Here is an 11,274-nt window from a genome sequence, read left to right as displayed (position 1 = left end):
ACACTCAATCCCTCCGCACACAAATGCACACACAGACACACACACACTCATTCCCCCCACACACACACTCACACACACACACACTCATCCCAGTCGCACACACACACACACACACTCATCCCACCCGCACACACACACACACACACACACACTCAACCCACCCGCACACACACACACACTTATCCCACATGCACACACGCACACACACACACTCATCCTTCTCACATACACACACACATTCATCCGCCCGCACGCACTCACACAAAAACTCACACACACACACTCACACTCATCCCCCCGCGCACACACACACATGCGCGCACACACACGCACATGCACACACACCCGCCCGCAAACACTCAAACAGAAACTCACACTTACACACACACACTATCCCCTGCACACGCACACACACATTCACACTCAATGCGAGAGGCAGCGGGAGTTCGTGGTCGCTGAGGCGTGAGTTCGGGGATCAGCAGTGGCCTATAAAAGGCGTACTTGTGCAGCTACAAAGAGAAGGCAAAAAAGAAGTAGAAAGAAACAGAAAGGTGACGTCACAGCCTAGGGGGTAAGTGATTGGCTGGTGATTGGTGAGTAGTTTTTCTTTTTCTTTTTTATATCAGTCAGTAACTTTTAACATTGTTGTTGCCAATTTAAGTGTATCTAAGGGTTAAGTCATGGCAGGAGAGCTCGGTCGGGTGTTATGCTCCTCCTGTACCATGTGGGAACTCAGGAACACTTCCGGTGTCCCTGACGACGACGTGTGCGGGAAGTGTATCCGCCTCCAGCTCCTGACGGTCCGCGTTGCGGAGTTGGAGCTGAGGGTGGATTCACTCTGGAGCATCCACGATGCTGAGAATGACGTGAGTATCACGTGTAGTGAGTTGGTCTTACCGCAGGAGAAGGGTCCACAGCCAGATAGGGAATGGAAGACCAGCAGGAAGAGTAGTGCAAGGAAGGTAGTGCAGGGGTCCCCTGTGGTCATCCCCCTGCAAAACAGATACATCGCTTTGAGTACTGTTGGGGGGGATGACTCATCAGGGAAGGGCAGCAGCAGCCAAGTTCATGGCACCATGGCTGGCTCTGCTGCACAGGAGGGCAGGAAAAAGAGTGGGAGCGCGATAGTGATAGGGGATTCAATGATGAGGGGAATAGATAGGTGTTTCTGCGGCCGCAACCAAGACTCCAGGATGGTATGTTGCCTCCCTGGTGCAAGGGTCAAGGATGTCTCGGAGCGGGTGCAGGACATTCTGAAATGGGAGGGAGAACAGCCAGTTGTCGTGGTGCACATTGGAACCAACGACACAGGTAAAAAAAGGGATGAGGTCCTACGAAACGAATTTAAGGAGCTAGGAGCTAAATTAAAAAGTAGGACCTCAAAAGTAGTAATCTCGGGTTTGCTACCAGTGCCACGTGCTAGTCAGAATAGGAATCGCAGGATAGCGCAGATGAATACGTGGCTTGAGCAGTGGTGCAGCAGGGAGGGATTCAAATTCCTGGGGCATTGGAACCGGTTCTGGGGGAGGTGGGACCAGTACAAACCGGACGGTCTGCACCTAGGCAGGACCGGAACCAATGTTTGCTAGTGCTGTTGGGGAGGAATTAAACTAATATGGCAGGGGGATGGGAACCAATGCAGGGAGACAGAGGGAGACAAAAAGGAGGCAAAAGCAAAAGACAGAAAGGAGATGAGGAAAAGTGGAGGGCAGAGAAACCCAAGGCAAAGAACAAAAAGGGCCACTGTACAGCAAAATTCTAAAAGGACAAAGGGTGTTAAAAAAACAAGCCTGAAGGCTTTGTGTCTTAATGCAAGGAGTATGCGCAATAAGGTGGATGAATTAACTGTGCAAATAGATGTTAACAAATATGATGTGATTGGGATTACGGAGACGTGGCTCCAGGATGATCAGGGCTGGGAACTCAACATCCAGGGGTATTCAACATTCAGGAAGGATAGAATAAAAGGAAAAGGAGGTGGGGTAGCATTGCTGGTTAAAGAGGAGATTAATGCAATAGTTAGGAAAGACATTAGCTTGGATGATGTGGAATCTATATGGGTAGAGCTGCAGAACACCAAAGGGCAAAAAACGTTAGTGGGAGTTGTGTACAGACCTCCAAACAGTAGTAGTGATGTTGGGGAGGGCATCAAACAGGAAATTAGGGGTGCATGCAATAAAGGTGCAGCAGTTATAATGGGTGACTTTAATATGCACATAGATTGGGTTCACCAAACTGGAAGCAATACGGTGGAGGAGGATTTCCTGGAGTGAATAAGGGATGGTTTTCTAGACCAATATGTCGAGGAACCAACTAGGGGGGAGGCCATCTTAGACTGGGTGTTGTGTAATGAGAGAGGATTAATTAGCAATCTCATTGTGCGACGCCCCTTGGGGAAGAGTGACCATAATATGGTGGAATTCTGCATTAGGATGGAGAATAAAACAGCTAATTCAGAGACCATGGTCCAGAAGTTAAAGAAGGGTAACTTTGAAGGTATGAGGCGTGAATTGGCTAGGATAGATTGGCGAATGATACTTAAGGGGTTGACTGTGGATGGACAATGGCAGACATTTAGAGACCGCATGGATGAATTACAACAATTGTACATTCCTGTCTGGCGTAAAAATAAAAAAGGGAAGTTGGCTCAACCGTGGCTATCTAGGGAAATCAGGGATAGTATTAAAGCCAAGGAAGTGGCATACAAATTGGCCAGAAATAGCAGCGAACCCGGGGACTGGGAGAAAGTTAGAACTCAGCAGAGGAGGACAAAGGGTTTGATTAGGGCAGGGAAAATGGAGTACGAGAAGAAGCTTGCAGGGAACATTAAGGCGGATTGCAAAAGTTTCTATCGGTATGTAAAGAGAAAAAGGTTAGTAAAGACAAACATAGGTCCCCTGCAGTCAGAATCAGGGGAAGTCATAACGGGGAACAAAGAAATGGCAGACCAATTGAACAAGTACTTTGGTTCGGTATTCACTAAGGAGGACACAAACAACCTTCCAGATATAAAAGGGGTCAGAGGGTCTAGTAAGGAAGAGGAACTGAGGGAAATCTTTATTAGTCGGGAAATTGTGTTGGGGAAATTGATGGGATTGAAGGCCGATAAATCCCCAGGGCCTGATGGACTGCATCCCAGAGTACTTAAGGAGGTGGCCTTGGAAATAGCGGATGCATTGACAGTCATTTTCCAACATTCCATTGACTCTGGATCAGTTCCTATCGAGTGGAGGGTAGCCAATGTAACCCCACTTTTTAAAAAAGGAGGGAGAGAGAAAGCAGGGAATTATAGACCGGTCAGCCTGACCTCAGTAGTGGGTAAAATGATGGAATCAATTATTAAGGATGTCATAGCAGCGCATTTGGAAAATGGTGACATGATAGGTCCAAGTCAGCATGGATTTGTAAAAGGGAGATCATGCTTGACAAATCTTCTGGAATTTTTTGAGGATGTTTCCAATAAAGTGGACAAAGGAGTACCAGTTGATGTGGTATATTTGGACTTTCAGAAGGCTTTCGACAAGGTCCCACACAGGAGATTAATGTGCAAAGTTAAAGCACATGGGATTGGGGGTAGTGTGCTGACGTGGATTGAGAACTGGTTGTCAGACAGGAAGCAAAGAGTAGGAGTAAATGGGTACTTTTCGGAATGGCAGGCAGTGACTAGTGGGGTACCGCAGGGTTCTGTGCTGGGGCCCCAGCTGTTTACATTGTACATTAATGATTTAGACGAGGGGATTAAATGTAGTATCTCCAAATTTGCGGATGACACTAAGTTGGGTGGCAGTGTGAGCTGCGAGGAGGATGCTATGAGGCTACAGAGTGACTTGGATAGGTTAGGTGAGTGGGCAAATGCGTGGCAGATGAAGTATAATGTGGATAAATGTGAGGTTATCCACTTTGGTGGTAAAAACAGAGAGACAGACTATTATCTGAATGGTGACAGATTAGGAAAAGGGAAGGTGCAACGAGACCTGGGTGTCATGGTACATCAGTCATTGAAGGTTGGCATGCAGGTACAGCAGGCGGTTAAGAAAGCAAATGGCATGTTGGCCTTCATAGCGAGGGGATTTGAGTACAGGGGCAGGGAGGTGTTGCTACAGTTGTACAGGGCCTTGGTGAGGCCACACCTGGAGTATTGTGTACAGTTTTGGTCTCCTAACTTGAGGAAGGACATACTTGCTGTTGAGGGAGTGCAGCGAAGATTCACCAGACTGATTCCCGGGATGGTGGGACTGACCTATCAAGAAAGACTGAATCAACTGGGCTTGTATTCACTGGAGTTCAGAAGAGTGAGAGGGGACCTCATAGAAACGTTTAAAATTCTGACGGGTTTGGACAGGTTGGATGCAGGAAGAATGTTCCCAATGTTGGGGAAGTCCAGAACCAGGGGTCACAGTCTAAGGATAAGGGGTAAGCCATTTAGGACCGAGATAAGGAGAAACTTCTTCACCCAGAGAGTGGTGAACCTGTGGAATTCTCTACCACAGGAAGTAGTTGAGGCCAATTCACTAAATATATTCAAAAGGGAGTTAGATGAAGTCCTTACTACTCGGGGGATCAAGGGGTATGGCGTGAAAGCAGGAAGTGGGTACTGAAGTTTCATGTTCAGCCATGAACTCGTTGAATGGCGGTGCAGGCTAGAAGGGCTGAATGGCCTGCTCCTGCACCTATTTTCTATGTTTCTATGTTAACTGGTTGTCAGACAGGAAGCAAAGAGTAGGAGTAAATGGGTACTTTTCAGAATGGCAGGCAGTGACTAGTGGGATACCGCAAGGTTCTGTGCTGGGGCCCCAGCTGTTTACATTGTACATTAATGATTTAGACGAGGGGATTAAATGTAGTATCTCATAATTTGCGGATGACACTAAGTTGGGTGGCAGTGTGAGCTGCGAGGAGGATGCTATGAGGCTACAGAGTGACTTGGATAGGTTAGGTGAGTGGGCAAATGAATGGCAGATGAAGTATAATGTGGATAAATGGAGGTTATCCACTTTGGTGGTAAAAACAGAGAGACAGACTATTATCTGAATGGTGACAGATTAGGAAAAGGGAAGGTGCAACGAGACCTGGGTGTCATGGTACATCAATCATTGAAGGTTGGCATGCAGGTACAGCAGGCGGTTAAGAAAGCAAATGGCATGTTGGCCTTCATAGCGAGGGGATTTGAGTACAGGGGCAGGGAGGTGTTGCTACAGTTGTACAGGGCCTTGGTGAGGCCACACCTGGAGTATTGTGTACAGTTTTGGTCTCCTAACCTGAGGAAGGACATTCTTGCTATTGAGGGAGTGCAGCGAAGGTTCACCAGACTGATTCCCGGGATGGTGGGACTGACCTATCAAGAAAGACTGGATCAACTGGGCTTGTATTCACTGGAGTTCAGAAGAATGAGAGGGGACCTCATAGAAACATTTAAAATTCTGACGGGTTTAGACAGGTTAGATGCAGGAAGAATGTTCCCAATGTTGGGGAAGTCCAGAACCAGGGGTCACAGTCTAAGGATAAGGGGTAAGCCATTTAGGACCGAGATAAGGAGAAACTTCTTCACCCAGAGAGTGGTGAACCTGTGGAATTCTTTACCACAGAAAGTTGTTGAGGCCAATTCACTAAATATATTCAAAAGGGAGCTAGATGTAGTCCTTACTACTAGGGGAATCAAGGGGTATGGTGAGAAAGCAGGAATGGGGTACTGAAGTTTCATGTTCAGCCATGAACTCATTGAATGGCGGTGCAGGCTCGAAGGGCTGAATGGCCTGCTCCTGCACTTATTTTCTATGTTTCTATGTTTCTATGCCCCCCACACACACAAACACACAATCACTCATTCCCCTTGTGCACACACACACACACACTCAACCCCCGCACACAAACTCACACTCATTCCCCCCGCACACACACACACAAACACACATTCATCCTCCCCATGCACGCTCACACACACACGCTCATCCTCCGCACACACACACACAAACACACTCATCCCCCTCGCACACACTCACACAAAAGCTCACACTCACACACACACACACACACACACACACACACACACAATCATCCCCCCCCGCACACACACATACACACACACACACATCCCACCCACACACACTCACACAAAACTCACACTCACACACACACACACACTCATCCCCCCGCACACACACACACACAAAGACACACACACACACTCATCCCCCTCGCACACACTCACACAAAAACTCACACTCACACACACAAACACACACACTCACTCATTCCCCCGCACACACACACACACATCCCCCCGCACACTCACACACACACTCATCTCCACCGTACACACACACACACGCTCATCCGCCGCAGACACAAACACACACACACACACACTCATCCCACCCGCACACACACACACTCATCTCCCCCGCACATACACACACACACACACAAGCACACACACACTCATCCGCCGCACACACACAAACATACACACACTCATCCCCACTGCACACACACTCTCAGCCCCCCGTGCGCACACACAAACACATACACACTCACACACAATCATCCCCTCTGCACAATCACACACACACTCACACACACACACTCACACACTCATCCCCCCCGCATATTCACACACACTCACACACACACTCACACAAACACACACTCACACACCGCACACACTCATCCCCCCCCCCACACACACACACACATACACATTCACACTTACACACAATCATCCCCCCTGCACACTCACACACACTCACACACACACAAACACTCACACACTCACACACGCATCCCCCCGAACACACACACATACACATTCAATCTCCCCGCACTCACACACTCACACTCATTACCCCGCACGCACACACACACACTCATTCCTCCCGCACACACACTCACACACACACACAAACACACACTCATTCCCCCGCACACACACACACACACACACACACCCATACCCCCGCGCGTGCGTGCACACTCATTAGCCCCGCACAAACTCACACAAAAACTCACGTTCACACACGCACACTCTCACACACACGCACACACACACACACTCATTCCCGCGGCTCACATACACACTCACACACACACACACTCACACACACACTCAATCCCCCCGCACACAAATGCACACACAGACACACACACACTCATCCCCCCCGCACACACACACATAGACTCATTCCCCCCGCACACACCCGCAGACACTCACACAAAAACTCACACTCACACACACACACACACACACACTCATCCCCCCGCACACACACACGCACTCATTCCCCCACACACACCTGCACACACTCAAACAAAAACTCACTCTCTCACACACACACACACACTCACTCATTCCCCCGCACACACACACACTCATCTCCCCACACACTCACACACACTCATCCCCCCCACACACTCACACACACACACTTACACACCACACACACTCATGCCCCGCACACACAAACACACACACACACTCATCTCCCCCGCACACACACACACACAAACACACACACACTCATCTGCCGCACACACACACACACAAACACACACACACACACAAACTCATCCCCACCCCGCACACACACACACACACACTCAACCCCCCCGCACACACACACTTACACTCATCCCCCCCGCACACACACACACGCACACACAAACTCACTCCCCCCCGCAAACACACTCACACTCACTCCTTCGGCACACACACACACAAACACACATACACACACGCGCTCTCATCCCCGCCGTGCGCACGCACGCACACATGCACACGCACACATCCGCCCGCACACTCACACACACACTCATCCCCCCGCCCACACACACAAAAACTCACACTCACAGACACACACACTCACACACACACACACAATCATCCCCCCTGCATACACACAAACACACACTCACTCACACACACTCATTCCCCCCGCACAAACACACGCACACACACACACTCAATCCCCCCGCACACACAAGCACACAGACACACTCACACACATTACACACATTCCACCCCGCACATACACTCACACACACACACTCATCCCCCCGCGCACACACACACATACTCACACTCATACACTCACAGACACACACTCATTCCCTCCACACACACACACACACACACACTCACCCCCCGCACACTCACACACACACACACACTCATCCACCCCGCATACACACACACACACACATCCGCCCACAAACACTCACACAAAAACTCACACTTACATACATACACACACACACATTCACACTCAATGCCCCCCACACACACAAACACACACTCACTCATTCCCCCCGCACACACACACGCACACAAATACACACACATATACACACTCATCCATCTCGTGCGCGTGCACACACACGCACATACTCATCCCCCGCACACACACTCACAGTCATTCCCCCCGCACACACACACACATCCGCCCACAAACACTCACACAAAAACTCACACTTACACACACACACACTATCCCGCCGCACACACTCACACACACACTCATTCCCCCCGCACACACACACACACTCATTGCTCCTGCACCCACTCACACACACACACATTATCCCCTCACGCACACACACACGCAAACACACACACACTCAATCCCCCCCCACACATGCTCACACACACACACACACACACACTCATCCCGTTCCGCACACTTACACATACACACTCATCCCCCCCCGCACATACGCACACACTCACACACACTCATCCCCCTCGCACACACTCACACACACACACACACAGCCACATACCACACACACTCATCCCCCCTGCACACACTCACACACACACACATACACACACACACACACACTCATCCCCCTGCGCACACACACACACACTCACACACACACTGATCCCCCCGCACACACTCAAACGCACATTCACACTCACACACACACTCACACATTCCCCTCGCGCGCACACACACACACACATGCACAATTTCCCCGCACGCACACACACACACACACACACACTCATCCACCCTCGCAAACACACACACATTCAATCCCCTTGCACACAGACACTCATACTCATTCCCCCTGCACACACACACACACACACACACATTCACACTCATTGCTCCGCACACACAATCACACTCATCACCCCACACACACGCGCACATACACTTCCCACCGCATGCACACACACATATAATCTTCCCCCCAAATGCACTCATCCCCCACACACATACACATTCACGGTCTGGTCAGTCAAAGTCTGGTCAGTCACAGTCTGATCAGTCACAGTCTGGTCAGTCACAGTCTGGTCTGTCACAGTCTGGTCTGTCACAGTCTGGTCTGTCACAGTCTGGTCCCTGTCACAGTCTGGTCTGTGGGGCTGGGTCCAGTTTATGATTTTGGGGCTGGCTGCAGTTTATTCTACTGGGGCTGGTTGCAGTTTATAATATTGGGACTCGGTGCAGTTTATGATATTGGGGGTGGGTGCAGTTTATGACATTGGGACGAGGTGCATTTTATTAATATTGGGGCGCGGTGCAGTTTCTGATTTTGGGACTGGGTGCATTTCATGATATTGGAACTGGGTGCTGTTTGTGATATTGGGACTGGGTGCAATATATTAATATTGGGGCCGAATGCAGTTTTAATATTGGGACTGGGTGCAGTTTATCATATTGGTGCTGGGTGCAGTTTATTAAATTGGGACTGGGTACAGTTTATTAATATTGGGCCCGGGTGCAGTTAATGATATTGGGACTGGATGCAGTTTATGATATTGGGACTGGGTGTAGTTTATTAATATTGGGGCCGGGTGCATTTTATGATATTGGGACTGGATGCAGTTTACGATATTGGGACTGGGTGCACTTTGTGATATTGGGACCGGGCGCAGTTTATGATATTGGGGGTGGGTGCTGTTTATGATATTGGGGCCGGGTGCAGTTTATGATATTGAGGCCAGGTGCAGTTTATGATATTGGGACTGGGTGCAGTTTATGATATTGGGAGTGGGTACAGTTTATTAATATTGGAGCCGGGTGCAGTTTATGATATTGGGACTGGGTGCAGTTTATGATGTTGGAACTGGCTGCAGTTTATTAATATTGGAGCCGGGTGCAGTTTCTGACATTGGGACTGGGTGCAGTTTATGATATTGGCTCTGGGATGCAGTTTCTGATATTGGGACTGGGTGCAGTTTATGATATTGAGGTCAAGTGAAGTTTCGGAGATTGGGACTGGATGCAGTTTATGATATTGGGGCTCAGTGCAGTTTATGATATTGGGGCTCGGTGCAGTTTATGATATTGGGACTGGGTGCAGTTTATGATATTGGGGCCGGGTTCAGTTTATTCATATTGGGGCAGTGTATTGTATTGGGACTGGGTGCAGTTTATGATATCGGGACTAGGTGCAGTTTATGTTATCGGGACGAGGTGCAGTTTATTAATATTGGGGCCAGGTGCAGTTTATGATATTGGGATTGTGTGCAATTTTTTATCATTGGGGCCAGTTGCAGTTTATGATATTGGCTCTGGGATGCAGTTTATGATATTGGGACTGGGTGAAGTCTATGAGATTGGGACTGGGTGCAGTTTATGATATTGGGGTCGGGTGCAGTTTATGATATTGAGGCCAAGTGAAGTTTCAGAGATTGAGACTGGGTGCAGTTTATGATATTGAGACTGGGTGCAGTTTATGATATTGGGACTGGGTGCAGTTTATGATATTGGGGCTAGGTGCAATTTATGATATTGGGGCTGGATGCAGTTTATGATATTGGGACTAGGTGCAGTTTATGATATCGGGACTAGGTGCAGTTTATGTTATCGAGACTAGGTGCAGTTTATTAATATTGGGGCCGGGTGCAGTTTATGATATTGGGACTGAGTGCAGTTTATTAATATGGGGCCGGTTGCAGTTTATGATATTGGGGCCCGATGCAGTTTGTGATATTGGGGCCGGGTTCAGTTCATGATGTTGGTGTCAGGTGCAGTTTATGATATTGGGGCTGGACCTAGTTTTTGATATTGGGGCCAGGTTCAGCTTATGTTGTTGGTGTCGGGTGCAGTTTATGATATTGGGACCTGGTGCAGTTTATGATATTGGGACTGGGTGCAGTTTGTGATATTGGGACTGAGTGCAGTTTATGATATTAGGACTGGGTGCAGTTTATTAATATTGGGGCTGGTGTTGTTTATGATATTGGTAATTGATGCAGTTTATTAATATTGGGGCTGGGTGCAGTTTATGTTATTGGAACCGGGTGCAGTTTTTGATATTGTGACT

This window comes from Pristiophorus japonicus, chromosome 4 (assembly GCF_044704955.1).
Source record: "Pristiophorus japonicus isolate sPriJap1 chromosome 4, sPriJap1.hap1, whole genome shotgun sequence".
Taxonomy (NCBI): Eukaryota; Metazoa; Chordata; class Chondrichthyes; family Pristiophoridae; genus Pristiophorus; species Pristiophorus japonicus.
The sequence above is the reverse complement of the archived record's forward strand: the minus strand, read 5'-3'. Positions refer to the sequence as shown.